This window comes from Nomascus leucogenys, chromosome 11 (assembly GCF_006542625.1).
Source record: "Nomascus leucogenys isolate Asia chromosome 11, Asia_NLE_v1, whole genome shotgun sequence".
Classification (NCBI taxonomy): Eukaryota; Metazoa; Chordata; class Mammalia; order Primates; family Hylobatidae; genus Nomascus; species Nomascus leucogenys.
The window spans coordinates 8,679,081-8,700,910 of NC_044391.1; the positions used below are offsets into that span (position 1 = coordinate 8,679,081).

The 21,830-nt window shown below is 35.4% G+C and overlaps 1 non-coding gene across 1 annotated transcript; it reads left to right on the top strand.

Annotated features, from left to right (window-relative positions):
- The first annotated feature begins 1,283 nt into the window (after window positions 1-1,283).
- LOC115837474 lies at window positions 1,284-1,389 on the top strand. Its single transcript, XR_004032506.1, has one exon. It is a non-coding gene; the product is annotated as a U6 spliceosomal RNA (small nuclear RNA).
- The last annotated feature ends 20,441 nt before the right edge of the window (window positions 1,390-21,830 follow it).

The following is a 21,830-nucleotide window of genomic DNA, read 5'->3' on the forward strand; positions in this document are numbered from 1 at the left end:
TGAGTTCACTGTAGGTGTGTGGATTTGTTTCTGGGTTCTCTATTCTGTTCCATTGAGCTATGTGTCTGTTTTTGTGCCAGTACCATGCTGTTTTGGTTGTTATAGCTCTGTAGTATAATCTGACATCAGGTAATGTGGTTCCTTCAACTACTTTTCTTTTTGCTCAGGGTGGCTTTGGCTATTCTGGCTTTTTTTTTTTTTTTTTTTTTTTTGGTTCCACATAATTTTTTTTAAATTTCTGTGAAGATTGTCATTGGTGTTTTGATAGAGATTGCATTGAATCTATAGATTGCTGTGGGTGGTATGGATATTTTAATAATATTGATTATTTCACTCCATGAACATGGAATATCATTCCATTTTTGTGTGTCATCTTCAATTTCTTGTATCAGTGTTTTATATTTTTAATTGTACAGAGCTTTCACTTATTTGGTTAATTCCTAGGTATTTAATTTTATTTGTGGCTATTGTAAATGGGATTTCTTTTTTAATTTTCTTTTCAGGTTGTTCACTGTTGGCATATAGAAATGCTACTGATTTTTGCATGTTGATTTTGTATCCTGCAACTTTACTGAATTTATCAGTTCTAGTAGTTTTTGGTGGAGTGTTTATGTTTTTCCAAACATAAGATCATATCATCTGCAAATAAGGAAACTTTGTCTTCTTCCTTTCCAATTTGGATGTCCTTTATTTCTTTCTTTTGTCTTATTGCTCTAGCTAGGACTTTCAGTTCTATGTTGAATAACAGTGGTGAGAGTGGGCATCCTTGTCATGTTACAGATCTAAAAGGAAAGGCTTTCTTCATTCAGTATGATGCTAGCTGTGGGTCTGTCATATATGGCTGTTATGTTGAGGTTCATTTGTTCTATATCCAGTTATTTGAGGGTTTTTATTATGAAAGGATGTATAACTTTATCGAATGCTTTTTCAGCAGCAATTGAAATGATCAGATAGTTTTTGTCTGTTGTTCTGTAGATATGATGTATCACACTAATTGATTTGCATATGTTGAACTATCCTTACATCCCAGGGATAAACCCCAGTTTGTCATAATGAATGATCTTTTCAATATGTTGTTTAATGCAATTTGCTGGTATTTTGGTGAGGTTTTGCATCAATATTCTTCAGAGATATTGGCCTGTAGTTTTTGTTTTGTTTTTGGTGTGTCTAACTTATTTGTTTTATGACTTTGCACAGTGACCTACATAACTAGCCTCTCTAGCTGGGCGTTTGTGTGCTTTCCAGTTTTTCAAGATTGTGAGCAAATTATGATAAAAATACTCGTCTCGCTTCGGCAGCACATAGACTAAAATTGGAAGGATATAGAGAAGATTAGCATGGCCCCTGCACAAGGATGACATGCAAATTTGTGAAGCATTCCATATTTAACAAAGATAAAAATACTCCTAACTAAATCTTTATGCTTATTATGTATATTTATTAGGATAACTTCTTTGAGGTAAAACTTACAGTTTATAGGGATGACACTCTTTTAGTGAATTTGCTGTAATTACAAGATTGTCCTCCAGAAAGGATATATGCATCCTTCTAACCTCTGCCCCTTCAGTAACATTGAGTAGTGTTCATCTTTAACTTAATAGGAGATACATTGTATGTTAATATTGATTTAATTTGTATTTATAGAAGGAGCACATTTTCTTGTTTTGGGAAAGGGCGTTTTCTTTTTCTTCTTTTTCTCATTCCTTAATTTCCCCTTTTTGGCTAAACTTTTTCTATGTGATCCATTTTTTTTTTTAGAAGATAAGCATGGAAGTACAGAGACTAATATAACAACAATGCACCACGCAGAATTAACAAAGGTTAACATTTGAATATTTTTGCTTTAGCTTCTTCATTAAAAATGGGATATAATATGATAATAAAGTTGAAATATTATTAGTTTCCACTCTCATCCACTTACCTCTTTCCTTATCCATAGGCATCTACTATCATCAATTTGATGGTATTTTCCAGTTTATGTTTTCATATTTGTTTAATTAAAATTAGCGTTAGCTGTGACTGTTCAAAAATTCAAATTACGAATGGCTTCAACAATATGGATGTTGATTTGTCACTTGTGTAAAAGTCCAAATAGGGGGTCTAGGGTGTGTATGGTCCTCCACACAGTCAGCGACCGATGTTTCTTCCAACTTGTTGCTTTATAGTGGGTTGTCTTGGTCTCATAATAGTAGCAGCCTTATTCCAGGAAGAACAGAAAAGGGATTATAAATATACTAGAATTAATAATTACTCATCTGTTATAATTAATAGCAATAATTATTTTAATGATAATTTATTCATTAACTGCAAAACTGTATTTAGTTGTGTCCTGTACAAATAAGACTGCAAGGAACATTCTTTTCCATATCTCCTACTCCACATGTATGAGTTTCTCTTGACGAATATACCTAGAAGTGGAATTTCAGGGTTTTAAGGGATGACTATTTTTTACCTATACTAGATATTGCAAAATTTTTAAGCTTTCTCTGTTAGAGTATTTTTAACTGCAGGTAACAGACAATGGAATTTAAAGTGGCTTAAATAAAGAAACCTATCACCTCATGTAATAAGAAGTCCAGAGGTAGAACTGCTGTAGATTTGGGTAATTCGTTGACTCAATAGCTTTCCTCGCGGTCATGAGGAATCAGGTGCAGACAAAACAATGGCCAGAGGCGTTTATTACTCTATGTCTCTTTTGAAGGGCAAAGAAACTTTCTTTAGAAATTTGTGTTAGCTACATTCTTTCATGTTTCATTGGCTAAAATTAAATCACATGCCAATGCCTAAATTGATTACTTATAAGGGTCTACAAGACCATGATGATTGGCTGGGGGGCAAGGCTAGTTTTGCTTAAAAAATATCATCAGGAGGAAGGAGATACCTGAACAAAGTATACCTTTAGGAAGGAAGAAGGGGAAGGTGGGTGTCAAGTCGGCAATCTGCAGTGTCTGCTCTCTCTAAAGTGGTTACTGCATTCCCATCATTAGTATTTGAGTTATTAATTGTTAGGATTCTTGTTTGTTTTACCAATCTAATGATCAACACTTTGTTGTTGTATTCCTTAGAATTTTTCTGTTTCTATTGGGTTGTTCACATTTTTAGATATTTATAGACCCTTAGGATTTTCTTTTCTTTGAAGTACCTTAGCTATATTCTTTGCCTGATATTCTCCTAAGTTATTTGTATTTTTCTTATTGATTTGTAGCAGTTCTTTACATATTCTGGATAATAATTATTTGTATGTATACTTGTGTTGGAAGTTTCTTCCATCAGTGAATGGCTTGTGTTTTTACATTTGTTTGCATTAAAAATGTGTTTATAACTTAAATATTTGTGTTTCTTGTGTCTTATTCCAAGAACCATTTTTTATACCAAAGTCATACAGGTTTTTTTTTTAAAGTATTCTATTTCTTATTGAACTTTAGGTGGATATCAGTCTTTGCTTGCTGTATCCTAGCAGTTTTTAAAGTGATGGATGGACTCTTTCAAAGTGTCTGCAAGACTAACACTATTTTTATAATGATATTAAGATGTCATTTGCCCTTTCCCCCATATATATAGAATTGGATCTTTTTCAACTTTTATTTTAGATTCATGGGTACATGTGCAGGTTTGTTACATGGATGTATTGAATGATGCTGAGGTTTGGGGTACAAATGATCTTATCACATAGGTACTGAGCACGGTACCCAACAGTTAGTTTTTCAACCCTTGTTCCCCTTTTTCCCTTCCTTCTCTGGTAGTTCCCAGTTTCTATGTATTCCTAGGTATTTTATTTTGTTCATGGCTATTGGCTTTATGCCTGTGAGTACCCAGTGTTTAGCTCCCACATCTAGGTGAGAACATGCAGTATTTGGTTTTCTGTTCCTGCATTAATTCACTTAGGATAATGACCTCTGGCTGCAACTGCGTTGCTGCAAAGATACGATTTCTTTCTTATGGCTGTGTAGTATTCTATGGTGTATATGTACCTCATTCTCTTTATCCAATCCACTAGTGACAGGCACCTAGGTTGATTCCATGTCTTTCTATTGTGAACAGTGTTGCAGAATAGAAACTGGTGAATGATTTGTTTTCTTATAGATATATACCCAGCAATGGGATTGCGGGGTAGTTCTAAGTTCTTTGAGAAACTTCCAAACTGCTTTCCACAGTGGCTGAACTAATTTACATTCCCAACAGTGCATATACAGGTCATTAACAAAATTAACATAAGAGATACCACTTGTAACCTATCAAATTATAGAATAATGTTTTAAATGATAACTAATATAAGACAGAGTGAGTTGTGACACTGACACTGACTAGAAGTTCCAGGAAGGTAACTTTCTAGAAATATGTTGCAAAGACCCCACTAATCCATGTATTTTTAACTCAGTAATTTCTGTTTTAGAAGCTAGCCTGAGGAAATTGAAAGAAAGATGTTCAGTGTGGAATTATTTAAAAGATAAAAAAAGTGGAAGCAACCAGATATCCATCAATAAAATACAGAATCAAGTTTTATCTATGGAGAGAATTATTTTGTAACCATTTATGTGTTCAGAGGTTTTTTTGTGATGACACGGAAATATACTATGTAATTTTGACAAAATCAGCATATAAAACTCTACATGTCTTATGATTTTAATGATATTAAGAGCAAATTTGAAATGGAAAAAAGGAAAGAAACTATCAAAATGTTTATAGTGGGTATTTCTGAGTATTGTTATGCATATTTTAAAAATTAGCTTCCCAATTTTTTATGATAAATGTATATTGTTTTCACTAATACAAGTGTTATTAAAAAGGTCTGGTAAAGATTGGCTATTTTTCATTTCAGCCTTGAGATTATTGGGAGTGGAGAGGGCCCTTTTATGAAATGAAGTCTCTTATTTCTTTGGGGAGGGAGTAGTACATTTGGTAGTGTGTCTTTCCCGATGGAAAGAGAGGAATGTGACCCAGCAGGGCCTGGGGCAGCAGATACTAACTCAGCTGGATTTCAAGAACAACCATTGGATCCTGATTTAGTGGAATGCACTCCAGACTGCTTAGTATCATGGTTAAGGGTGCTGGTTTTGTAGCCAGAGTTTCTAGTTGATAGCCTACTTCTGCCACTTGTGAGCTGAATTAAGTTTTGGGTAAATTACTTAGTCTCTGTGTGTGTGTTTCAGTGTTTCCACATATGAATTGGGAATAATAACACTCTCTGTGCCATGGGATTCTTACGAGAATAAACTGAATTATTATGTTTAAAATTGTCAGCAGAGTGTTCCCACATAATAACCTCTTACTATTTTTTTAGTAAGTTTTAATAGGTCTTACTATCGGTGGTTTAATCAGCTATCTATTACCTCATAACAAACCTCCCCAAAATTGGTGCCCTAAAATTACATGAAATAACTTATTTAGTCCATAAATCTCAATAGTTATAGCTCATCTCTGCTCCACAGGGCATCAACTGAGATGGCTCACCTGGGGACTGGAGGATCTACTTTCTTTCTTTTTTTTTTTTTTTTTTGAGATGGAGTCTTGCTCTATCACCCAGGATGGAGTGCAGTGGTGCAATTTCGGCTCACTGCAACCTCTGCCTCCTGGGTTCAAGCATTTCTCCTGCCTCAATCCCAAGTGGCTGGGATTACAAGCATGAGCTACCATGCCTGGCTAGTTTTTATATTTTTAGTAGAGATGAGGTTTCACCATGTTGGACAGGCTGGTCTCAAACTCCTGACTTCAGGTGATCCGCCCACCTTGGCCTCCCAAAGTGCTGGGATTACAGGCGTGAGCCACCATGCCTGGCCTGGAGGATCTACTTTCAAGGGACCTCACACACGGCTGGCAAATTGGCACTGGCTTCTGCTAGGAGCTCAGCCAGAGCTGTGTGATGGGGGTCTCTATTTTCTCCAAGTGGGCTTCTTCATGGACTGTCCAGGTTTCCCTATGGCAGCATGTCTGGATTTGGAAAGTGAGCATCTTGAACAAAACAGGCAGGGGTGACTTCTTTATCCTACTACTTCATGGAGTACTACTTCCATCATAGTCATGAATCCATCCAGATTTAAGAGGCAGGAAAATAGACACTTCCCTGTCTATGTGAGGAGTGTTGGGCACATCGTAAAAAGAGTATGAGTGGAAAATATTGTTTCAGCCATGTTTGAGAAATATAGCTGGCTGTAGCAGTCTACTGACCTTTTAGATAACATAATATGCTTTGCTTTCTTATCCACTAACAGCAGCAATCTCAATTCTATGTATTAGAACCATCTTAGGACTTTTTACTACGTGCAGATTATGAGTGACTTTTCATTTCTTTTGAAAATTTTCTATATTTTTCAATGTTGAAAACATTACTATAATGAAAAGTTTTAAATGAAAAGATCAACTTTTTTTGCATTGTATCTAGATATTCTACAATCTATGAATGTAAGATTTCTATGTAGAATTTTAAAAATCTATTACACTCCTTCTTTCTTGGTTTGGTCATATTTCTAGTAGCACTGACCTCTAGAATGAAAGAAAAGAAAGAAAAAAAAGATTCTACTCACAAATATTTCTATTTTAAATGTAGTAGTTCCTCAGGGCAAACCTTAGACACCAAATACAGCCTATAAAACTATGAAGTGTGATTCCCACTGCCTTCTCCTTAGAACTCTGGGTTGCAAACAACTGATGAGCAGCTGCTGGCTTTTACTGCTAGTGAACTTGAACAGAGAGCAATTTCTATTCATCTGACAAGAAGGACAGGCACACAATAAATTTTTGACTACATTTGATATTGATACAATTCATGCAAATAAACTTGCAAATAAGGCAGTGCTCTCAAGATTTCAAGAAATGGCCAAGGAAGCTGTTTTGCCTCTCCTCCCCAAAAAACTTTAGAGCTGCCACTGATCTCACACAAAGTCATCTCTTTGAATTAAGCATGTCTTGTTCTGAAAGATGCCAAGGCCTGGTCCATTGAAACATTCAACTTGTCTTTGCAACTGTAATTTATTTCTTCTCTGTCTTCCCATCAAATGGGAAAATTGTTCATTTTAAAAAGCAAAGACCATTTAAGGTTTGAGGCAAAAAGAGAATGAAATATGGAAGTCAAGGGTCAGTTTCAAAAAGGAATAGTACTTTATAACAATTTAGTTTACTTCTAAGTGGCAACTGTTGTTACATATATATCGGATAAAGCATGCAGGAGTAAATGGTGGATTGAATGTCACTCTGGTGACCCAAAGGAGTCAATGCAACTTCTCAAGTAGATTAACTTATTCTTGGGGACAGTTTATAAAATGGTAGATTTGGGGCTCAATATAATTTTTATTCATTGAACACATATATATTCCAGTTTCTATCCTAAACACTTATATTAACTCATGAAATTCTCTTAACACCCCTAGGAGGTAGTTAGTACCATTGTCCTGCTTTTTTATTTTTATTTTTTTATTTTTTGAGACGGAGTCTCACTCTGTCACCAGGCTGGAGTGCAGTGGCACAATCTCAGCTCACGGCAACCTCTGCCTCCCTGGTTCAAGTGATTCTCCTGCCTCAGCTTCCCTAGTAGCTGGGACTACAGGTGCCCACCACCACGCCTGGCTAATTTTTTGTATTTTTGGTAGAGACAGGGTTTCACCATGTTGGCCAGGATGGTCTCGATCTCTTGACCTCGTGATCCACCCGCCTCCACCTCCCAAAGTGCTGGGATTACAGGCGTGAGCCACTGCGCTTGGCCACCATTGTCCTGCTTTTACAGAACAAAGTGGTTAAGAAACTTGCCCAAGGTCACACAGAGTTGCACTCAAGTTTCAAACCCTGGCTGACCTCTTTTCACTTATTGTGCTTTATTGCTTCACAGATAAGTTTTTTTAAAAATTGCAGTGAGGCCAGGCATGGTGGCTTATGCCTGTAATCTCAGCACTTCAAGAAGCTGAGGCGGGAGGAGGATCACTTGAGCCCAGGAGTTCAAGACCAGCTTGGGCAACATAATGGGACCTCATCTCTACAAAAAAATAAAAAAGTTAGCCAGGCATAGTGGGGCATGCCTGTAGTCCCAGCTACTTGGGAGATTGAGGTGGGAGGATCACTTGAGCCCAAAAGGTAGAGGTTGCAGTGAGCTGAGATGACACCACTGCACTATAGCCTGGGCAACAGAGCAAGACTCTGTCTCAGAAACAAACAAACAAACAAACAAACAAAAAAACACCTAGATTGCGAGATCATGAATAATTATCTGTAGGGGATTTTTTTCAGAGTTCACATACAAAAATTAAGGGTGGTTATTACCAAAAAGACAAAAGATAACAATTGTTGATGAGGATGTGGAGCAAAGAGAACTCATGCACATTTTTGGTGGGAATGTAAATTAGTAGAGCCATTATGACAAACAGTATGGAGATTCCTCAAAATATTAAAAATAGAACTACCATATGATCCATCAATCCGAATACTAGGTATATATCCAAAGGAAATGAAATCAGTGTGTCAAAGGGATATGTGCACTCGCATAGTCATTGTTCATAATAGCCAAGATATGGAATCAACCTAAGTATTCATCAATGGATAAATGGATAACAAAGGCTGGGCATGGTGGCTCACACTTGTAATCCCAATACTTTGGGAGGTCAAGGGGCAGGATTGCTTGAGTTCAGGAGTTTGAGACCAGCCTGGGCAACATGGTAAAACCTATCTCTACAAACATTAGCCTGACATGGTGGCCCACACCTGTAGTCTCAGCTACTCAGGGTGCTGAGGTGGGAGGATCACTTGAGCCTGGGAGGTTGACGCTGCAGTGAACTGAGATTGCACCATTGCACTCTAGCCTGGGTGACAGAGTGAGACCCTGTCTCAAAAAAAAAAAAAAAAAAATAGGGTAAAGAAAATGTGGAATATATACACAATAGAATACTATTCAGCTTTGAAAAAAAAAATGAACATACTGTCATTTGCAATAGCATGGATTAACGTGGAGAACATTATCTTAAATGAAACAACCCAGATACAAAAAGACTACCACATGATCTTACTTATATGTGAAATCTTAAAAAGTTGAATTCATAAAAGCAGAAAGTAGAATTGTGGTTACCGGTGGCTTGCTGGGCACAGGGCGGTGGGGGGTGGGGCTGGGGGCTAGGTTGGTTCAAGGGGTACAAAATTCCAGTTAGGCATGAGGAATGAGTTCAGGAGATCTATTGTACTGTGTGGTGACTATAGCTAAATAACAATCTATCGTATACTTGAAAATCGCTAGGAGAATAGATTTTACGTATTCTACCCACACAATCAGCGTGTGAGGTAATACATGTGTTAATTAGCTCAATTTAGCCATTCCACAATGTATACATATTTTAAAGAATAATGTTGTACATGATAAATATATACAATTTTTATTTAAAAAACAAGTAATTTTTTTTTAAAGGCAAGAAATGTCTCAGAAAGGGAAGGTAGGCAGCAAATTGATACATTTCAGGTTCATTGTTCAACTTTCTTTGCATCTGGAAGTTGAGTCCAATGGGTTTGGAATGTGGGAGATGTCTGACCCGCACTGCTGTTTGTAAAAAGAACTTGAGTGAGTCACTTCATCTCTCCTGAGGATATTAACAGCTGCCCTGACAGCATTGCTAGGTTGTTGGAGAGAGCAACTGAATTATCATGGTTATCAAATCCTGTTGCAAGCTATAAAGTCCTCATTACTGTTAGTTATTGCTGTAATCAGACATCTTTTCTTTTAGAAAAGCATTTCAGGAATGCCTGCTTTTAGAAGATCACATTCTGCAGTTTGTTCCTCTATTTTTCACTACATTTTATTTAATGATACAGGTGTGTCAAATGTTTAGCATGGTGCCTGCCACAGGATCACACTGAATAATTTTATTAATTATTACTTAATTTCTAGCAGAAGTCTTGGATTTGAAGAAGCAATTAAAGGAAAATATCTCACAGAAGGACAGAAGCTGCCGAGTCAGGGTCTGAAAAGCAGGGCTTCCTAGCTTTTCCTTGATGTCAAAGGCCATAATGATACCGAAGAGAGTTTGGAAGTCTAATTGCTGTTTTCATTCTAATTTTAGTTTTCGGTGATAATCCCTTTCATTTATACTATCTACTTATGTACTTATGTGCCAAGGTGATTGAAAGTGGCTCTCTGAGGACTGTGTTAAATGTTCTGGGGTCACATCTAGGTTTGATGAGATGGAATGTCATGATCACTGCCTCCAGGAGGTAGTATTTGCCATCCCTAGCCTATCCTAGAAAGTTTATAAAATATTTTTGCTTCTATTTTTAAATCATACCCTCACTACCACCCTCTATATTTTCCAGGGGTTAGTTTTCCACTGTGATGTGAGGAAACTGAGATTGTGACTCCTCTTTACCTCTGCATTTTTCTCACTAGACCATGCTGTGATGGTTTTGCCCATTCCTTCTCAGGTTTCAGCTTCTGTCTTGAAATCTAGCATGGAGCTGGATACATAATAGATGACCCATACATTTTTGCAGAATTAAACTTTAATGAATTAAAACTTCACTCCTAACCAAATGATAATGTTTAAAGATACATGTTTAAATGATACATGTTTAAAAGCTCAAACTTCAAAATGGAGCTGCTGGTACCTCCCTCATTCTTCCTAAATACCAGAGATTTCGGTCTCTGTAATGCATGTCACTCCAATAGGTGGAAAGGGTGAACAGGGTCATTTAATGACCCGATACGGTTCTCAGATCATTTTTGTTAGAATGGCCATTGGACTAGGGAGGTGTCTAAAAACCATAAGGGCTGTGAACAGGATGCCAAAAACAAGCCAATAGCTGATGTGGCACACAATGGGAATAGGGAGAAAAAGGCTCAGTAGCTAGGCATTCTTGCTTCTTCCCAATCTACTTTTCTGACATTTGGGCTTTTTCTGTTTTGCCCATAGCTCACCTTAACCTTTTAATTTTCTTTGTGTGTGCCCAGCACAAGTTTACTTTCTAGATCCCATTTATTGACGTCTCTGGTTTATCTGCACATTTCACAATCTTTTCTAGCTGTTTAATAAAGGTCATGTTTATAGCTTTAGTATTGATGGTTTGCCCAGTAGGCCAGCTGTCAGCTTCTGTAATGTCCAATAGAATCCCTTCCCATAAGACAAAGTCCTAAGATGTTACGCAGGAGTATCTGAGTTTTTATAGATCCAAATAATGACTTTTGATCTTCAAAATATATCATACGGTAATAATAATAACTTACGACATTCCGATCATTGTTCCCAGCACTTTCTTAATCTTGATACCAACCAAATGAGACAGGTACTTTTATTGTCCTACTTTTATAGATGAGAAAACAGAGGCACAGAAGTCAAGAAGCTGGTCCAAGTTCTCCTAGTGATTGCTGGAGTCAGTATGCTGTGCTACTTCCCATGTGTGCTATGTGTAACACTTATGGGTCAGGCCCTGTGGTAGCTAGCGGGCTTTTGCAGTGAGCAAGACAGTTTTTACCCTCTTGAGTTCAAGAGTTCCCTCAGAGAACCCTCTGCCCTCATTCCTACCATTCATGCCTTAATGGAGACAATGCTTTTAAATGAAGCATTTGTGTAAAAATTTCACAGCCCCAAGTTAACTTTCTATAGTTTGGTTTAATTGCTCTATCTAGGTGCGTTTCAGACCCCTATGAAAACCAAACTTGCATCCCCAGGAACCTTTGATCTCTTGGGCTAGAGGAAAAAATAACAACAAAAAGTTCCTTTGGGAGGAAGAGAATTAACAATAGATTGAAGCTTCTTAAAGCAATGAATTGACACCTGTGAATGAAAACCAGATGTTGAAATCTCTGGGAAAAAAAAGATATGTAAATGTATACAGGGTATATAATGAACCTTAAGAGCATAGATAATAGTAAAATGTAGTAAGATAGTTAGGAAGTGATGACTTTTGAGTATTTATTCTTGTTTTTAATGTAATTTTTTAAACATATAAGTACATATAATTTAATTATTAATAATGACCATTTAACAGCCAGCTCACAAAATTTCTGAAAACTTAACAGTTGGCTTTTGAGACCCAGTGGGAGCCGTCTGACACCAGTTTATTTATGTACACAAAGAAGTTCAATTAACATTAGCCCTGAAGACTCATATCACTCAGCTCCACCTCTTCACCTGGGGTTTGGAGGCAGCTACACTTGAGCTCTAACTCTCACTCTATATTTTATTAAAACTGCGACATTAGGCAAATTACTGTTTCTAAGCCTCCTTTTATTATCTGTAAATATAATAATAATAATAATTGTGAACAATTATCTTGTGCCAAACACAGTTGTAATTCAATGAATTTCTCAACAGGGAGATACTGTAATTCCTCATTTTACAGCTGTGGAAATAGAGGAGTAGAGAGGGTAGATAGCTTGCCCCACTGAGAAGTGAAAGAGGTGTTATGTGAACAAGCATTTTGGTCCTAAAACATGCCGTTCTAACCATCTCAATATACTGCCTATGTTATCAGTTATGAAGATGAAATGACATAGCATATTTAATATGACTGGCTTAGTGAATTCTCTTCAGTTCTCTTTTCCTTCTTCCTATTTAGAAAATAAGATTAGGACCACAAGGTTTGGGAATGTGTCAGAAAAAGGGAACACTGCAATCTAGTGATGGTCTTAATCATGGTGGCACAGAAAAATCCCCTGGGGCGCTTTTCAAAACATAGATGCCTTGGCCACACCCCCTACTAATTACCATAAATCAGAACTCTAGGAGTTTGGGGCATGGGTATTAGTGTTTTTTAAAAGCTTCCCAGGTGATTAAAAGGTGGTTTTCTACTTTTAGAATTCTTGATAATGGTACTTCCTTACTCCTGTTTGCTGATCTTTTCCTTTTTTCTTATAAACACAGTAAGAAATACCACACAGAGAAGAGGTCCACATTAGGGACCACCTTAATCCAAACAGAAAAATTGATTTGGATTTCCTTAACAAGTTACTACAAAGCTTATAGGTTTGTTAGTGGAAGTTCCACTTTATGGAGGCAGATTCCTGCTGATGTAGAAATATGTAACCTCATTCTACAGTGAGCTGCAGTCATCATGTAGGATCTTACAATGGGTTAGTTTTGCCTATCATTTAATGATTTGTGTGCTTCGTCCCCATATTTAGTTGTATAATTTAAAAGTTATTGTGAAATTTACATATCATAAAATTAATAATTTTAAAATGAACAACTTAGTAGCTAAGTATGTATTCACAGTGTTATGCAACCACCGCCTCTATTTCCAAAATATTTTCATCACCTCAAAAGGAAATTGCATACCCATTAAGCAGTTACTCCCTATTTTCCCTGGTCACTTCTCTCCTTCCCTTAGCTCCCAGAAACCACCAAACTGCTTTCTGTTTCTAAGAATTTGCCAATTAGGATATTTCACACAAATGGGAATTGTACCATATATGACCTCTTGTATTTTGCTTCTTTTAGTTAGCATAACGTTTTCCAAGTTCATTCACATTGTACCATGTGTCAGTAGTTCATTCCTTTTTATGGCTGAACAATATTCTCTTGTATATCCATGTCAAAATTTGCCCATCCATTCATCTGCTGCTGGACACTTCGGTAGTATTTTGTTGAAAACTTTTTTTCATTTATATTCATGAGCAATATTGGTCTGAAGTTTTCATATAGTGTTCTGTCTGGCTTTGGTTCAGAGTATTCCTAGCTTCATAGAATGAGTTAGGAAGTATTTCTTCTGCTGCTGTTTCTTGAAAGAGGTTGTAAGGATTGGTGTTAATTCATCTAAATGTTAAATTCTTTTAAATGTTTTCAAGCCACATGGTCCTGAGCTTTTCTTTGATGGGTGGTTTTTGATTCCTGACTTAATCTCTTTACTTGTGAGAGACCTGTTGAGATTTTCTATTTCTTCTTTAGTCAGTTTTGGCAGTTTTTGTGTTTCTAGGAATTTGTTCATTTTATCTATGTTATTCAATTTGTTGGTACACAATTATTTATAGTATTCTCTTATAATCATTTTTATTTCTCTAAGATTGAGAAATAAAGCTTAGAGAAATAAAAGTGGGATAAATAAATGAAATAATAATGTTCATAAATAACACATAATATTTATATTATTATAAATAATTATATAATAATATTTATGTAATAATGTTCATGTATAATAGTGTTTATAGTGTTTCATGTTATAAAATATAATATTCCCACTTTCATTTATGATTCTTGTGTATTTTTTACCCTTTTTTCTTAGTCTAGCTAAAGGTTTGTTAGTTTTGTTGATATTTTCAAAGAACCAATTTCTTGTTTCATTAACTGTTGTTTTTCTAATCTCCATTTCATTTATCTCTGCTGTAATCTTTATTATTTCCTTCACTCTGTTAGCTCTGCACTTAGTTTTCTGGGCACTTCAGTTTTTTGGTTTAAAACTGGGCATATAGGCCAGGTGCAGTGGCTCATGCCTGTAATCCCAGCACTTTGGGAGGCCGAGGTGGGTGGATCATGAGGTCAGGAGATTGAGACTATCCTGGCTAACACGGTGAAACCCTGTCTCCACTAGAAATACCAAAAATTAGCTGGGCACGGTGGTGGGTGCCTGTAGTCCCAGCTACTCGGGAGGCTGAGGCAGGAGAATGGCATGAACCTGGAAGGCAGAGCTTGCAATGAGCTGAGATCGCACCACTGCACTCTAGCCTGGGTGACAGAGTGAGACTCCGTCTCAAAAAAAAACACACACAAAAAAACTGGGCATATAAAATATGATAACGTATTAAATCTAGAAATAAGATTTTTCCTTCTCCTCTGGGTTTACTTTTCTCCCTTGCTATAGCATGTAGCTATTTGTTTAATGACTTTTTGAACTAATTTTTTAATGTAGTATTCTTTTTCATGTGTGTTCTCTGAGGTCTCTGTTCCTTTAGCCTTTGTTCAGCTAGTGTCTTGATAGAGAATAACTTCAATAACAGAAGACGAAAGAGAAGAAACAAAAGAAAAACTAAAAAATTTAAAAATCAAGAAAAACAAAACAAAAAACCTCTCCTAATGTTTACAGATTGGATCTTTGCTGACAAACTTCTTCAACACTTTGCTAGGCTATTTTTAAGCTCTGTCTTAGCCTTCACTTCCTGTTTGCATTGATCTTAGAGATCATCTAGAGCTGAAAGAATAAGTTTTTGTTAGTGAGCATGTGCATGGATTTTTAAAAATTCTTCGGTGTACATGAATGCTATACATGTCCTATTTCCCAAGGAAACTCTTCAGCTTTTCTGCCTGAGCTTTGGGTACTCTACTATATGCCCCAAATATAATCTTTTTGTCTTAGGTAGCTGTGGGTTGTTTGTTTACCTTACATTATTTTCAAGGAATCTCTGCTGCATTTCTCCTCTGAATGAGTCCTCAGTTAGAGAAACAAAGTAAGGTGCTTTGCGTTATTCCCCAAGGGATTACCCATACAGGTTATAGCAAATGTAGTTTTTTGCGAATAAGATTGTCTTTGCTTCCTCTGGAACCAAGGACCAGGGTTGCCTACTGGGGAAGCTACCTGCAGTTTTGAAGACTGCTGTCAAGCCAAGGAGAGAGTTGGAGCAGGGGCAAATACAAACATCACATACTTTTCTTACTGTTTTTAAGGCTCCTTAATCTTTTATTTTTAATTTTTTGGTTGCAGCATTTTCTTGGTTGCTATCAACCTGCCTATTTTCAAGAGTTTTGTTAGAGTTGATTCTGACAGTTTTGCTTGATTTTGGATATTTCTGTGGGAACACAAGCTCTTGGAGCTGCCTACTCCATCATCTTCACTGATGTCACTTGCAGTTTACTTTCAGGGCTTTAGTTATCCACATGGTATAATGTGCTCTGTCTGTTGAATTACCTATTTACCTTTTTTCTCTTATTTAATTATTTGTGTATATTTATTTTAGAGTATAGGTACTCTAAGTCTTCTCTTTACTTCATGAAATCTACCACCTCCATAAAAAAAGATGCATTCAAAGTAGACTTGATAAATACTTAATTTTAAAAAATTTTCTTTCACATAGTTTCAGATTTAATAAAGCAAAAAGGTAATTTCAGAAAGAATCTTTTTACAAGTTTTGAAAAATTCTGGCTGCTGAAAATAAAATTGAATTATTGGCAAAGGCAGGAACTTTGAATAGAATAAATATAAACTTTTGTGAAGTTAAAACACATTGTTTTGTTGAATATTCTTTATAAGAAACAATTACCATAGAGTCTTCAAGACCTTATTATTAGAGATAAATGGAAATTAATTTATCTCAGCTATTTTGAAAATATGATTTTAAACTTTAATATTAGGTAGACTGCTGCTCAATAGTTTACAAACAGAGGAGGTAAGAAATAATTTTGGAGAAAATATTAATGTATGAGTTATAATTGAATTCTCATGTTATATAGTCTCTTTTAATAATTAGAAAGCAGTTAATGGAAGAAAAAAGCATGTTCTCATTAATAAATATAAAAAAGCATTTAAGTTAAATAAAAGAAAAAGGTAGCTTTTGATGAAACTTCAGTCTGAATTGTCCAAATAGACTGAAAGGACTTTAAGGGCAAAATTTTGTTTAGGTTTGGGAATACCAAAATTTAGGATAAAATATTTCTTTTATCCTAACTTCTTTTTTTGTTTTGTTTTGTTTTAAGAGAAGAAAAAATTTACATAGACTCTTTGTATACCAGTGAGAGGAAGTATAGCATAGAAGGCCATCTAAAGGATGAAATTCCCATAAGGAGTTTTCTGAACCACTTATATCAACTGGCCAGAACTTAGTTTTAATTAAATTTGCAGGGCTAGGGGTGGCGGCAGGACAATAGCCTGTTTTAAGGATAGAGAGCCAGCTTTAACTTTAACTTTGAATTTCCTGGCTCCAATCCACTGGTGTCACTACTTCAGTGTTATTTAAATGCAAGATTTTCCATTTAATTTCCTTTTAAGGGAGATAAAAACCACAGTTTCTTTTTCAGAAAACTGCCAAAGAGTCTCCCTGTGCTTTATTAAGTAATGATTGCATTTGCAGTAGAGAAATGCAATCTAAGTGGTAGCACATTAAAACATTATAGTGTAAATGTGCAGATGAAAATACTAAAAATTAAATAATTATTATTCATAGCAGTGAATTCAGTTATATATTTTTTGAACTCAGTGGAAAATTGTTTATACAATAGACTTAGGATATTAAAATTAAGTATAAAAATTTGATTTATTTTTCTAAGACAGACAATACCAAAAGTCTTTTTTCCCTTTTATGCCTTGTATTAATTATGTTTGCTCCTATATTTTGTGACTTTGAGCAATTTATACTTCATTATACTTAATATAGAAAAATTTTAGGCCAACTTAATTTTTTGTAAGTTTTAGAGATAATAACTTTTGCCAGGTGTGGTGGCTCATGCCTGTGATCCCAGCGTAGGCTGAGGTGGGAGGATCACTTGAGGCCAGGAGTTTGAGACCAGCTTAGGCAACACAGCAAGACCCCATCTCTATAAGAAATTTTTAAAAATTAGCAGGATGTGGTGGTGTGTGCCTATAGTCTTAGCTACTCAGGAGGCTGAGATAGAGGATCCCTTGAATGAATCCAGGAGTTCAAAGCTGCAGTGAGTCATGATCATGCTATTGCACTCCACGCTGAGTGACAGAGTAAGACACCATCTCTAACAACAAAAAAAAAGAAGAAATAATAACTGTGATCATATTTTGTTTGTATCCATTTGAATATCTGCCTTTTTATTTTTAGTAATAGAGATTTCAAAATATAGATTATTTTCTAATAGTTGACCTCAATTTACATACTCGAATAGTGAGCACTTACTATATTAAAATTATTAGAAATCAAGTGAAGGAATTAACTAAAGTGACTTTTAAAATCTACCTGATATTTCTGTGTTTATGATATGTTTTAAAGAGGCCATTGCCAGATTGCCTTCCATGAAAGCTGTTTGTGCCTAGGTTCTCTCTTCCATGATTGCTCTTTTCTTTTCTTTTACTTTTTTTTTTTGAAGAATGGGAATTCTTAGCTCAGGCATCAATTACTCAAGTGCCTTTTCTGACCTCCCTTACCACATTAGCTCCCCTCAACCCCTCAGTATGTTCTCATAACATTATCCCTCTCCTCCCCAGCATTCATAACAGTTTCCAGTTTGAATTCTTTGTGATTATTTGGTTAGTGTCCGTTTCCTTGACCACGTTTTCCTGGTCCATGAGGGCAGGGACCTTGCCTGATTTTGCTTATCATCATAATTCTTGAGCCCTGCATAGGCTTGATCCAGAATCAGATTCCAGTGAGTGCTTGTGTGTTGTATGAACACTGTACTCGGAAGTAACACAACGTGCTGTCCTATTTTATGCTGATAAATGAACTTCGAATAATTTTACTAGAAAAAACATTTATTATATGTATGCAAAATAAGTCTTAATTAGGAACATTAATACAGATATCCTAAATAAAATATTAGCAAATTATATCTAGTAGTGAGCATATCAAAATAATAATACAGAGAGTAATACTAAGACTGTTTCAAGACCAGTAAACGAAATAATGACTGTAACATGGGAATAAAATATAGTTTGGAGATTTGATAGAAAATGTCCATATAAAGTCTTTTGTGCCTTGTGTCTTTTTAGTGGTATATTTTTGGTTAAATATAACCAAAAAACAGTTATATTTAACCAGTTTTCTTGGTTAAAAATGATCGTATTCTAAATATATTAAAGAAGGGATATGTATTAAATTGTTTCTTTGCTTTTCTGATTCAGTTCCTCCCACCATTACCCCCAGCTCTCAGCCTTCCATCTCCCCATTCCTTTATTTCTTAGTTATGGTAGACTTCCAGACTTCTGATAACACATTCCTGTTTTTTTTGGAGAGTTCCACTAGGCATTTCTCCACTTGGCTATCTACTTAGGCTTTAAAAAAGTTTCTATCCTTGGATTTGTTTTCATCTAGTTCATATCCAGGCAGAAAAAGATGTGATCAAAAGATTTCATTGGTTCTATTTGCTGTGTCTTCTTTCCTGGTCTTGCCTTATTCTACCATGGCTTTATAACTGTGTGTCCCCGTGTGGTTTGTTTTGAAGCTTTCTCCTCCCTGGGGCATACTGTCAAAATTCATTTATAGTCACCCACACTTAGATTTACTTTTGTAAGTCTTCAGATATTTTGCCATTCCAAACACTCCCTTAAACCTACTAAAGACTCTCTATAGACTCTAAGGGACACATGGGAGAAACATCACTGGTATACTCTTCTTGACAGATATGTAGGTGAAAGACAAGAAAATAAATCAGCAAGTGGCAGTTCCTCTTTCAGCAGCCCTGCTTTCTCAGACTTTCCAAACTACCAAAATGAAAAACTACAGAGGAAATATTTAGTGCCCTTGCTTTTCCATGTGATTATATATCTGGTAAAATTTGGCATATATAATATGTATATTTAATTTCCCTCCTATTTTTAAATATGAGATGAAATATAATACATTTGAATTATGATAACATTAAGAGGTTATTTAGACCAAAATAGGTTGTATTATTTACAAAAATAATGGCAAATGTTATGAATTGTCTCTAGTATTTTTTTTAACGTGTGTTTTAAAATTGAATTGGTTGGGAGACTATTTGAATGTGCTTTACTTATGTGGAAAATATCATCGTTTACTATTTTTCTGCAGATCCCTCACTCTAGTCCCTATACACATAAACACCAAATAATTTGCTTCCATTGAGTTAGCATAAAAATCACCAGGGCTTCAGAATAAATACCCTTAAAGTAATGCCTCAGAATGTGCCTTTTTGTGGAAAAGGTTAATCTAGCCTATTATTGGCATCATTAGAAAATCTTGAAAATAGAAGTTCACAGTTTCTATGTGAAGTACTGCATTAATTATGCAGCGAGAGTGCACCTAAATACAGGAGGTGCTCACATTTAGGAGTAGTAGCCACAGTTACACTGTGTTACACTAGCTCTACATTTACATACATGCTCCTTGTTTTGTTTATTATAGACTTTCCTTAGAGAATAAAGTGTTGCAAATAAATATTGCATGTGTAGATAGGCAGTTTTTGTTTAATAGGTATCAGAGTAAATGACTGTGAATTTGTTCCTAAGAATGTTCTGTGTAAAAAGAGATAATTTTATCATCTTATTACTTTATCTCTAATGTTAAAATGGTAATCTTTGGATGAAATTATTTACCTGTGATTGTGTAGACCCTGAAAATAGTGTATATTATGTCTATAAATTGTTGTAAGGAATATTATATTACTGAATGTTCAACACTAATTATACTTTTATCTCCAGCTTCTTTAGAGCTTAATGTATTGATTTATTTGCACTTACTATAGCTTCTAACAAGGTGCTATTCTAAAAAGTTTTACAAATCAAAAAATTTAACTAGTTTCTTAATACACAAAAAGCCGCGGTACAAATGACCCGATGACCTTAATTCCCAGGAAACTGTCACATTACTTCTTTACCCCTTTGTCTAGCTTAACAATCTGACCCAAAATACTGCGGAGCTTTAAAGTTTCTCAGCATTGCAAGGTCAAGCTTTGGTCACCATAGTTACAGTTTAGATCTGCAAGTCAGAGGTCAAATAGATTAATGATGTCAGACACATCTTTAAGTGGTTCTAACACCACTTCACCATGCAGTCAGTAAACAGCTGAGCATATTCGATATGACAAAGGTATTCTTCAGTCTTGCTAATAAGAATATCTTTGGAGATATTCTTTTTCTGATAGAAAGGTTTTTTTTATAAGAACTTGCAATATTGGGCTGTGGCATCAGCAATAATAATTGGCTATTAGATTTGTAATATCAGATACATATTGAAAAGTATATTAAATAGTTCAGATTTACACTTTTCTGCACGTCTGTGTTTTGTCTGTCATAATCGAATTGATCATCTACCTATTTATAAATAGGTATCCTCACTCCCCTATTAATTTATGGCTAACCATGACAGTGGATCGAAAAAAACAAGCTTTTTGATTAGGAGTTTTTGCTTTTGTGTGTGTGAATGACACATCTCTTTTCTCCCAATTTGGGTAGTATGCGCTTAAAACGGAATTATTTAGAAAATTGTATTTGGGAAATCTTTCTCACATTAGAGAGCAGGTAATTATCCATTTGTATTTTATATCCAAATACCTTTATTTATAGCCTAGGACTCTATATAAAGATCATGGGTTGTATATTCACTTTTTTTGTCCGAAAAGGAAATTATTTCCTCCCTTTTAAATCAGAATGGAAGGAGAAAAAAGAAACTATTTTACAGTGAACATTACTTCTAGAAAAATTCAAATGTTATTTTTTACAAATAAAAAATATAGATAAATTTTAATCAAAAATCACAGAAATACAAATAAGACAAAAATATTAAGTGAGGTGAAATTGCAATTATTATTAAAATATATTTAAGTGAAAACAATCATCAGAATTTTACTATGGAATATATATATTTAAAGCTCTGCCAGTATGGAATTTTGCAGCCAGTAGACAGAATTATGTTTAAGCAGTAGGCTTAGGTTAAGCTAAACATTAAAGGATACGCTGTTTCTGAAGGTTTTGTTTCCCATGTGTATTTTGTGCAGCTGTAAGATTTTAAGCTTCCTGGAGCATTTGCTCTTGATCACATACTATAAAGGTAGACAAAGGGGAGAACGAAGAGGTTTGGCAGCTGGGAGGTGTTATTATGGAATTTAATAGCAAAGAGGATGGGGGTTGGGGCTTTTCTAGGTGAAACAGAGATTGGCAGCTGGGAGGAGGAAATAAGTCCTGGAGTCTGAGAAGAGCTGGTAGTTCAGTTGCCTGTGAGTTTCAAATGACAAGCTAGCTTTCATGTGAGTGAATGGATTGTCTCCGGTTTTGCGTTAAATTCAATGGAAATCACTGCC